Genomic DNA, 10,987 nt, shown 5'->3' with positions numbered 1-10,987 from the left:
GTTAATAGCAAGCTATTTGTAGTAAAGATTTGGGGAGCCAAAGTTATATGGGGATTTTTGACTGCATAGGGGGTTAGTGCCCCTAACCCCTGTGTTGTTCAGGGGTCATCTGTACTAAAGAGTCAGCCAACAGCATGCACATTACGGTTCTAACGGGCTCTTTAGGAGAAAGCTCCCATGGGGCTTCCTATGACTCCAGCCACCACAAGAAGATTCTTTTAAAGTCCCAGTTCAGGCAGGAGCGGAAACAGCTTCATGGGCCCAGGATTCAGCACCTTTCATCACCACGCCTGCCTTTCGATACCCGCCCTTACCTGTACTCCACTCCTCCTACCAAAAGGACCAGTGCAAATGCCTCTGAGAAATGTACTTGGTTTTTTGTTATTTCAGCCTGGAGCCCAAGTCCTTGACATAAGAGAGTGGGAGGAAAGGAAGGGACTCAAGTCGTGTGGTTTGGTGTCCATGAATTAGAGGGTGCAAAGGGTTCCCGAACTGATCCAAAGACATAGAAACAAGTTTTGTGCCCCTGAGCCCTTTTTGCCTCCTGGCTTGGTTGACTACAGCCCAGTCACTCAGGATGTTCAGGATGAGCACTGAACAGCCCCCCTCCCCTCTTCTCTGGAGTGGGCCTGCTGCAGCCACCCCATAACATCAGCCTCTCACCCTCAGCCTACCAACCGCTCCCTCCTGCTTTTGAACTTTAGGGCAATTATCAATGTGCAGCATCAGCTCCCTGGTACCTGGCCTTCTACTTTCATCTCAGCTTTGTGGTCTTGGTCACTGTTCCTCAGGACATGAGTTCACATCTGTTTTTTCCAGACTGGGTAGGATGAGCCCTGAATACCTCAGACTAGTCCAGGCCTCAGCAAAGCTATGACCTCAGAGGGATGCTTCTTCCCTCCATCGGATTTTCCTTTCCTGCCCAGAGCTCTTCCCCAATGCTACTCTGCCTTCCTATCCCACTTAACTCAAACCCTCCTTCTTATCTCCCTACCAGAAGAGCTCTCTGGAGAAATCCAGATATCTTCATCTGTATTCTGATGCAAACCAGTGTCACGTGTCCCAGGGATTGACTTTAAATCTCCTCTCTTGCCACAGAATAGAACTGTAAGTCCTAAGGCAGGGGAAGGGGCTGGCTGCGCCAGGGCCGGTCACCTTCTGGTTGGATGGGCCTCAGGCAGTCAAAGCAGGAGTGAAATTAAAAGCACTTAACAGCTAAGCACATGCTTGGCCCTCCTGAGAATCAGCAGGAATGTTAGAGACAGGACTCCCTAGTGTCTGCCATTAGCTGTCTGATTTGCAAGGTTGACTGAGCTATGATATTTGTGAATCCATTTAACAAATATCCCTAGCGATCCAACTATGTGCCATACAGGGTCTAGCCCAAGGGAATGCAGCAGTGGACAAGCACATGAAATCCTGCCCTCACAGAGCTTATATTGTAGAGAGGGAGATGGCCAACAAACAAGGAAAACAGTTAAAAATATGGCTCATGACAAGGAGATGAAGGGGAAGGGCAGTTAGGGGGCTACCGCCACAATCCAGGGGGAAGACGATGATGGCTGGGGTCAAGGTGGGCATTGGCAAAGGTGACAATTACTTATATTCTGGACGTGTGGTAAAGATAGAACACATGGGATTTGCTGGTAGACCCGACACAGGGTATGAGAGAAAAGAAGGAATCAAGAATGAGTCCAAGAGCTCTGGCCGGGGAACTGGAGCAATGGACTTCTACTGGCTGAGATGAGGAAGACTGTGGTGGCTGTGGGTGAGTAGGGGTAACAGCCAATTATTTATTCTTCCACTCACCCACTACTTATTGGGCTTGGCAGTGTGCTAGGGCTGATGGTAGAAGGTGAGTGATGAGTGACATGGGCCTTCCACTCATCACCCTAATAGCCCAGTTGCTATGAGGAGCCTTAATCCAATAATCATACAACAAATGCATAAAAATCAGCTGCTGAGAGGTCAACACAGGAGAAGAATGAAGATTTTGGAGGATACGTTGCAGGAAATGTAACTTAATCAGGAGGGGGATGCTGATTGGGGAGGGGGAGATCAAGGGGTGATATGAAGGATGAGTAAGAGTTAACCTGGTGAAAGGGTTGATGTGGGAAGAATATTCCAGTAAGAACAGTGTGTACAAAGTCCCTGTGATTAAAGGAAGTGTGGAGCACAGGACATCTGGGGAGGAGTAGAAGGTACATAGGGTCTGGAGCATAGCAGGTAAGAGAGAGCATGGTGGGAGAAAGTGCTAGAAAGGTTGATGGGGCCAGGTCATGCAGGAGTCACGGTCCACATGCTGGTAAATTTCCATTATTTTAAAAGTAATGAGAGGTCATTAAAGTGCTTTAAACAGAGGGAGAAGCTGGTCCAGTTTGCATTTTGGAAGATCACTCTGGCTACAGAGTGGAGAATAGATTGAGGAGGAAATGGAGAGCCAGGAGGAGGGGATCATGAAACTCAGGGGAAGGATAGTGGAAGAGCAGAAGGAAATGGACAGATTGGCACAATATTTATAAGATATGAAAATCGCAGTACTTTTCAATAACCTGGTATAGGAGATGAAGACAGAAAATAGCAGAGCTATAATTTTAAATTGTGAATATAAAAAGAATGCAGGAGAGGAGTGCCTGGGTGGTTCAGTTGGTTAAGTGACTGCCTTCGGCTCAGGTCATGATCCTGGAGTCCCAGGATTGAGTCCCACATTGGGCTCCCTGCTCAGCAGGGAGTCTGCTTCTCCCTCTGACCTCTCCCCTCTCATGCTCTCTCTCTCTCTCTCTCAAATAAATGAATAAAATCTTAGGGAAAAAAAAGAATGCAGGAGATAACATTAAGCAAATAGTTGTGTGTTCTTAGTGAGAAATGGAGCATATTTTCTTATCTGTGTTGCCTGGTACTGGTTCCTGGAATAAAATCCTTGGGCCTAAAATTCTGTATATCAGGCTTGGGATATCTTGGGTAGAGTCATCTAAATCCAGTGGCAAAGCTAGGAAAGGGGTGGGATGGAGGGAGGAGGTATGAAAAGTACAACATCTAGAGGCAGACATGCCTGGGTCTGCATTTCAGAATGGCCACTGGCTAATTGTATGATGTTGGCAATATTCATCAAGTCTGAACCTCAGTGCCCTTGCCTATAAAATGAGAATAATAGCATAGTACTAACCTTATAAGGCTGTTGATGATGATTCCATGAACTAGCACATGCAAAGTGAATACCCAGGACTTGACATATCATAAATAAATAAAAGGGTGAATGTTGTTATTATTCATAAAAATGTTACTGTTTATGAGAGCTCTTTAGCACCTTGGTTTATAATCTACTTGTATTAGTTAGCTAATGCTGTGTAACAAAATGTCCCCAAACTCAGTGGCTTAAAATAACAATTATTCCCTCTCATTCTTGCTTCTGTGGATTAGCTGGGATTCTGCTGCTCCAAGTTTGGCTCAATGGGGTGACTATAAGATTTGGGTCCAGCTCTGCTCCATAGGGCCTGGGTCTCTGAATTCTCACTGCAGCTGCAGACTCTGCAAGTGTCATGCTCACTAATTAATGATTCTGGAGAAGCAAGTCACATGACCAAACCCAAATCCCAGGAGTAGAGAAATCTACCTCACTGCAATGGGGAGCAAAACCACATGACAAAAGATGTGGATATAAGGACAATGAAGAATTAGACACACCAGTTACTCAGTGGGTCATGTCACTCTTCAATGCCTTCTGGCTTTCCGTGAGGAATCATTTAAGATCATCAAGGCATAGAAAAATGGCTGCTGAGACCCAACTCCTTTTTCCATTCTAATTTCTTCCATCTCTTTCTTCCTCCTACTTAATGTTTTTCAGGGCTGTGTGACTTCATATTCTTTTGAAAATATCCATCAAGTTTCTCTGATGGTGAGCTACAGAAAACAACTCTGGCTGGTTGTATCAAAAAGGAAATTGAATGGAGGGTTATCATGCACCTCACAAAAACTGGCAAGTAGTAGGAGAATAAGGCTGGGAACAGAACAGATCATAGGATGGCTCTGGGGAGCCAGGCAGTAGAACCTGACCAATTCTCTTTTCTAGGCACTGATGCTGGGGTGAGGGAGCTCCAGGGGTGGGGGTGCTTTTCCATCACTGTGTCTTTGTGCTTGGAAATCAAAGTCTTGGCAGAGAGAGACCCACCTCTTGGTTAGGGCAGGGAAGGCATCATGGTTTACAGCTAGCAAAGACTGTCCACGATGAGGAAAAAGGAGGTTGGGACAGTGGAATAGGATGACCCAAAACAATCAGTGTCCTATTCTCAGGCTTTGTAGCCAGTGGGTGTGGCAGAAAGAGCCCTGGAGTAGAGGCAGCAGGCCAGATTCAATCCCCTGCTCTGCCCCAAACATGCTTAGAATACGAAATCCAAGGTGGATTCATTCTCCTTTAGCAAACACTTATATGGTGCTTACAAAATCCCAGACATTGTTCTAAGAACTCGAAAAGTATTAACTCAGCCATCCTTGACTTCAAGGAGTCATTAAGGAGGGTGATGGCATACCTGACCTCACAGCTCAGTTGTAGGGATTAGATGAACAACATGTGTAAAACATCTAGCACAGCTCTGACATGAAGAAAATGCTCAGTATATGTAAATTCCCTTCCCTGAGCCATCTCCCATTTCTATTCTTCCAGAGAGCTCTATGAGACAGAAGCCTGCCTGAGGTTTCAGGTATCACTCTGAGTTTCTGATCTTGACATTAGGAACAGCACCCACCCCCTACAAAAGCATTGCACAACTGCCCACCAGAACCCAAGAGGAGATATGGGATGTTGTAAGATGCTGGGCATCTTCAGAGTAGACTGGTGTGTGACCTTAGGATGCCCTGTTATTGCCAACTTTGGTATTTCTGATGCCAGGGAAACATTTGCTTCCTTTTCTATGCTCTTAGGAGTACTGTATTCCATTGTGATGATGGAAATGTTTTCTATCTGTGCTGTCCAATATGGTAGCCAGTAGCCACCTGTGGCTGCTGAGCTCCTGAAATGTGGTTAGTTTTAATGGAGAACTGAATATATATTTAACTTTAATCATTTAAATTTGTGGCTAGTGGCTACCAAATGGAGAGTGCTGCTAGAGTTTTTGATGCAATGGAGATCCCTAAGGGACCCTGACACCTGGAGTGGGGTGGCAGGATGGTGTTTTAGAGAAGGACTTGATGTCTCACTTTCCATCCCTATGAAGCAGCTGCAGAAGGGTCCCTGCCCTGACAATCTCTGAGCCCTGGCTTCTGCTAACCTCTCCACCCAGCTTTTCTTATTCCCCAGTGACAACCCCAGGCAACTGACTGATGCCTTGGGCAGGAATCATCCTGCTTCAATCCGGTTCAGGCTTCTCACAATAAATAGACCCAAAGGTTAATGGAGGTGAGATAAATGGGAGACACTTGGAGAAGAATTAATTAATCTGGGGTTTCAGTTGCCCCAGAGTGACTCATCCCTGCAGAACCACCTGTGTCCTGGTTGATTTCACAGGTTGCAATCTACAAAAGAAGAAGAGCAGAAATTCCATATGGACCAATAATAAAATTTAGAATCACAGAATGTCAAAGCTGGAGGGAAACTTCTACATGCTTATTTAATGAAGGGGGGAAACTGAGATCTAGGGTGGGCAGACTTCGAGGCTGGCTCAAGTCCTGTAGGATGGGGTATGGCAAAGGAGGCTGTTTCCGTCTTGCACCCAAGCTGAAGAAGCTAGAGGGTGGGTCCCATGAGATTCCAAAGAACTAAGCAGGGGTATAAGCAGAGAAGTGCATCCAAGGTGGGTCATCTGAGCAGGGTTGGGAGGAGCAGAGTTGGGAAGCCAGGGAGTCCGAGTGGGGGAGGAAGAGGTGAGCCACAGAAGTAGGGACCCACATTCTGGACAATTAGCAGAACCATCTCTAGGGCTGTCCTGGTCTATGCAGGCTGCTATAACAAAAATAACACACGCTGGGTGGCTTAACCAGCAGACCTTTATTTCTCACAGTTCTGGAGGCTGGGAAGTCCAAGAGGAAGACACCAGCAGACTGGATGTCTGGTGAAGACACATTTCCTGGCTCTCAGAAGGCAACCTTTTCTCTGTATCTCCACATGGTGGAAGGAGGTGAGGGAGCTCTCAGGGTCCCTTTTATAAGGACAGTATCCCATTTATGAGGCTGTACCTTCCTGACCTAATTCCCTTCTACAGGTCCCCGCTCAGAATACCATCCCCTTGGATGGGGGGTGGTTTTCTGAATATCGGAGGGCACACACATTCAATCTATAAAAAGAATCCACAGGGAAACTTTTCTGGGTGACTAAGGGTCCGTTTCTTGAGCAACTGGGACCCATTTTGAGAACCCAAGGTGGGACACAGGATAGAACATAGTAGGACTTCGCCCCACTTGCTGGTGGTAGTGGCCCAAGGCTCATTCCCAACTTCTCTGCCTATCTCTGCAGGGCTTCCAAGACCGTGTCACCCTAGCCAAACAGGACACATATTCTGAAACCACTTCCCCATCTAGAGCTGTGTTTGACAGTATGATAATTATAATAATAGGTGTTATTTGTTGAGCACTTCTTACGAAGGGTCAGGCATAGTGTTAATGGTTTCCTAAGCTATTATGTCACTTGATTCCTATGACAACTCTGTCAAATAGACTTCCTTCTACCCATGTTACAGATGAGCAAACAGACTTAGGAAGACTGAACTTTTTAATCCCAGGCGGCACAGATCATAGGTGGTAGGGAGAAATTTGAGCTCAGGTCTGTCTCATTTCAGAAGCCCATCCTTGTGTAAGCAGGACAGTTTCCCTGGCTCAATCTGACAGACTTGAAAGTTGAAAGGTCACGTGGCAGCTTGGGGACATAGTGCTGGGCAGCAGCCCAGGGTCCTCTCAGTGCTGAGCTCTCTGTGTTTCCTTCAAAGACTGCATTTTCCTGGGTTGGGGATCATTTTTCTCTTGTGACCAGGTGACTTCACAATTTATTTCATTTGGCAGGCAGGGGGATGGTCTCCCCCATGGCAGTCTCATCCACCTGGACAGTGAATATTGATTTGGGAGATTAGGAGCGTGGTCTCCTCTCTGAGTCCTTTCTGAAAGCACACCACTTCCTGAGTGGCATACTCAGTTAAATTTCAGTGCCTTGTCCTTTTGGTCAGCTCCTTGTGTGTGAAGGGAGGCAGCTCCCAGCAGACAGCAGGGAAAGGTTAGGAGCTCCACATAGCATCCTCGATGAATGTTGGGGGCCAGCTCCAAACGCGTGTCTAAGCAAAGAGCACTCCTGCCTGATTAATAGGCATATGCTTTCCCTTGGTGGGAGCTGGGCCCACAGAAAGGACTGTTAATCATCTCTCCTGGGTGTCCTGCATGGGAGGACAGGCTCCCAGGGGCAGAGCTTCCATGTCTTAGATGCTCAGGGAGGCCATGCCACAGCTTCCTATCCAGGATCCTACCCAATGCCCCTGGGAGGACTAGGATAACCCTAACTGGTGGCTTGTTCCCCACCCCTGTCACTGTGTGGTTCTTTCTGGTCCTTTCAGAGATAGAAGCTCAGATGTCACCCTTGGGTGGTGTCTTCTGCCCTCGGGGTGGGGGTAGGAAGTGGCAAGGGGCTGAATATGTCATGGGGGCTGTATTTCCACTGAGGTCAGAGGACTTTAGCCCTTTTCCCAAAGTAATAAAAAGAGAGAATACTGTCTTTGGTTTGTTTTCATTTTGTTTGGCTTTATTGTGGTAAAATACATATAACGCAAACTTTACCACGAGTGACATTTAGTACATTCACAATGTTGGGCAGCCATGACCTCTAGGGGCAAGATATTTTAATCACCTCAAAAGGAAACACATCAATGGTCACTCTCCATTCCTTCCCATGAGCCTCAGGTCTGGACTACCAGTACTCTGCTTTCTGTCTCTATGGATTTGTATAGTGTGGACATTTCCTATGAATGGAATCAAATATGGCCTTTTGTGTCTGACCTCTCTTGCTTAGCCTAATGTTTTCCAGTTTCAACCATGTCAGTAGTTCATTCCTTTTTTATGGTTGAATACTATCCCACCATTCCATTGTGTGGTTAAGGTAAATTTTATTTATCCACTCAGCTGTTAATGAAGCTTGGGTTGTTTCTACCTTGTGGCTTTTATAAACAATACTGCTATGAACATTTATGGAAAGGAAGAACACCATTTTATCTGTTTGAAACCAATCCAGTTAGTTCTGTGTTGTTAGTTCTAGCCACGTGTGGATATTTAAACTGAAGGTAATTAAAGTGAAATAAAATTAAAAGTTCAGTTCCCCAGTTGGACTGATCACATGTCAACTCCTCAAAGCGACACGCAGCTAGCAGTGACCATATTGAATAGCATAGACGCAGGGTATTTTCACCATCACAGAAACAGAATTGGTAAACTTCTCTCTAAAATGTATAATTGAAAATGACCAAAGGGAATCAATGGGTACACATTTCCAGTTATAAAATAAGCAAGTCATGGGGATGTAATGTATTGCTAATCCTAAATTTCCTGTGTGAAAGGAGTTTTACTCCAACAACTCCCCCTAGATGGTAATATCAGGGAGCAGACTCCCAGTCAGGCTCGCTGCCTCAAACCTGGAGGTCCTTCTCAGTGTCTGAGGCTGTCTGCTTCCAGAAGAGCAGGGAGACAATGCAATGGTTGAGACAGAGCTGGTGATGTTTCTCGGTGGCTTGAGGGGAGAGGGCCTGTCTGGGTCACCAGGCCAGCCTCCTGGCGGGAGGGAAAATGGGTGAACAGTGCTGACCCAGCACTGTTTAGTCAAGCGGGTACAGGCAGGAAAGCAACCAAGAAACAACTGAACCACTTCCTGGTGTGGGGCAGTCTCAGACACCCCACAGGGGGTCCCGAATGGGCTTTTAAGCATCTGGGGGGAGCACGGCCTTCTGGAAAAGTGAATGCACTCAGGGAAAGATTGACAGACCCCTTATGGCAAGCCCCTGGCCCTCCCCCAGAGGAAGGACAGGAAAAGCAGCTGTGTGGGTAATAGGAGTGGGGACTGGGCAGTCTGGGCGGAGGAGCAGAGGGATAGCTGCCCTGTGGCATTTCCAACTGAGAACAACCTGCACCCCTGTCTTCCACCCCTGGAGGCCACCGGCCACAGGAGAAACCCAGGCTGCTGGACAGTCTGGGGCCAGCCCTGACTGGACCTCGAGAAATCAAACAATTTGCTCTCTTCTTGGAATTCCATTTTGCTCACGTATGTAATCAAGATCAACCCGGGGATGCATGGGATCATTGGTTTTAAGCTCTTTTTTCCCCCCATTGAGGGAATTGTTTATTCAAACGGAGTCTTACAAAGAATAAAACAATTCTCACAAGGTATAAAGCAAAAAAGAATAAAGCTGCTCTGGTTAAAGATGGCAGCGGTGGTGGTGGTGGCAGCGGTTGAGCGGTGCCCAGAGTTCAGGCATTGCGCCCCGGCTGTGCCCAGACTTCTCACCCCTGTGATTTCCCAGCTCTAAGTGCCTGTGATTTTAAAATAACATTTGCTCTCCTACCAGTTTTGGCGAGGATATTTTGGAGTCAGGGAAACCCTGGGTTCAAATCCCTCTTCTTCCCTTTTTTTTTTTTTTAATTTATTTGAGAGAGAGAGATCACAAATAGGCAGAGAGGCAGGCAGAGAGAGAGAGGAGGAAGCAGGCTCCCTGCTGAGCAGAGAGCCCGATGTGGCGCTCGATCCCAGGACCCTGGGATCATGACCTGAGCTGCAGGCAGAGGCTTTAACCCACTGAGCCACCCAGGCACCCCTCTTATTCCATTTTCTTCCTTTTTAATCCTTTGTGATTTGGAATAAGTAACTACCCAGTTGACTCTTACTTTCTTAATCTATGAAGTGTATCAGTATTACTCTGCAGGAATCTTAGGAGGTTAAATGCACCCCTGCATGGAGTCTAACAACAGCAGGTGCCCCTCATGTGTGTTCTGCTTTCCTCCGTGCAGGTTGGCCTCCTATGTCATCTCTCCTGGGCCCCCTGACCCTATCCAGGCTCTGTCCTGTACAATTATGGGCCAGGCACAATGCTGGGTAGTTGGTAGTGGGGACTTAAAGATAAATAAGACAAGAGTCAATGACTTCATGGAACTCACAGACCAGAAACTGATAATTACTACACAGATAGTTTAAGGAAATGGATACGTTCAAACTTAGATGCAAGACTTCATAGTTATCATGGTTAATGTTCATTTTATAGCTCTGGGCTAAGTCTTCTGGCTTGTTTTGGATCTTATTTCTGATGTCAAACATAAGAACTATCTCATCTTTCTTTCCTTTATCTGCAAGTGTAACCAACATAGTTTCTGTATCTTTCCAATGTCATGACCAAGATGGTGACAAGAACTGGAACCAGAACGAAAGCAGAGCTCTCAATCATCCTCCCAAATTAATTCTGATATGTGCATCAACCCTGTGGTTGTTTAGCCACTTCAAAAGTCATCTTTCCTTCCTGTGCACACTCCTACACCTTGTTATTTTATAATACTTGGTAATAAATTTATTTTTATGCACACTCATAATTTCACATGCATGCAAAAATATAATGGTTTCATAGACACATAAATCACCATACATACACATTATTGGGTTTTTTGGTCAATGTTCTTCATTAACCTTACATACTTTATCTTTTTTTTTTTTCAATAGTAACTCAAGAATCCCTTACACAAAGATGGCGCTGAAGGGGAAGAAGGAAGCCCCTGCCTCTCAAAGTTGAAGCCAAGGCAAAGGCTTCAAAGGTCAAGAAAGCGGTGTTGAAAGACATCCCACAGTCACAAAGAAAAGATCTATAGTCGCCTATGGCCCAAAGACCCAAGACACTACTTTTCCAAGAGCAGACCAAATATCCTTGAAATATCACCCCCAGGAGAGAAACAAGCTTGATCCCTATGTCATCATCATCAAATTCCCCCTGACTACTGAGTCAGTCATGAAGAATATAGAAGACAACAACACACTTGTGTTCATTGT

Source organism: Lontra canadensis, unplaced genomic scaffold (genome assembly GCF_010015895.1).
Source record: "Lontra canadensis isolate GAN:19392208 unplaced genomic scaffold, GSC_riverotter_1.0 scaffold117, whole genome shotgun sequence".
NCBI lineage: Eukaryota > Metazoa > Chordata > Mammalia > Carnivora > Mustelidae > Lontra > Lontra canadensis.
The sequence above is the reverse complement of the archived record's forward strand: the minus strand, read 5'-3'. Positions refer to the sequence as shown.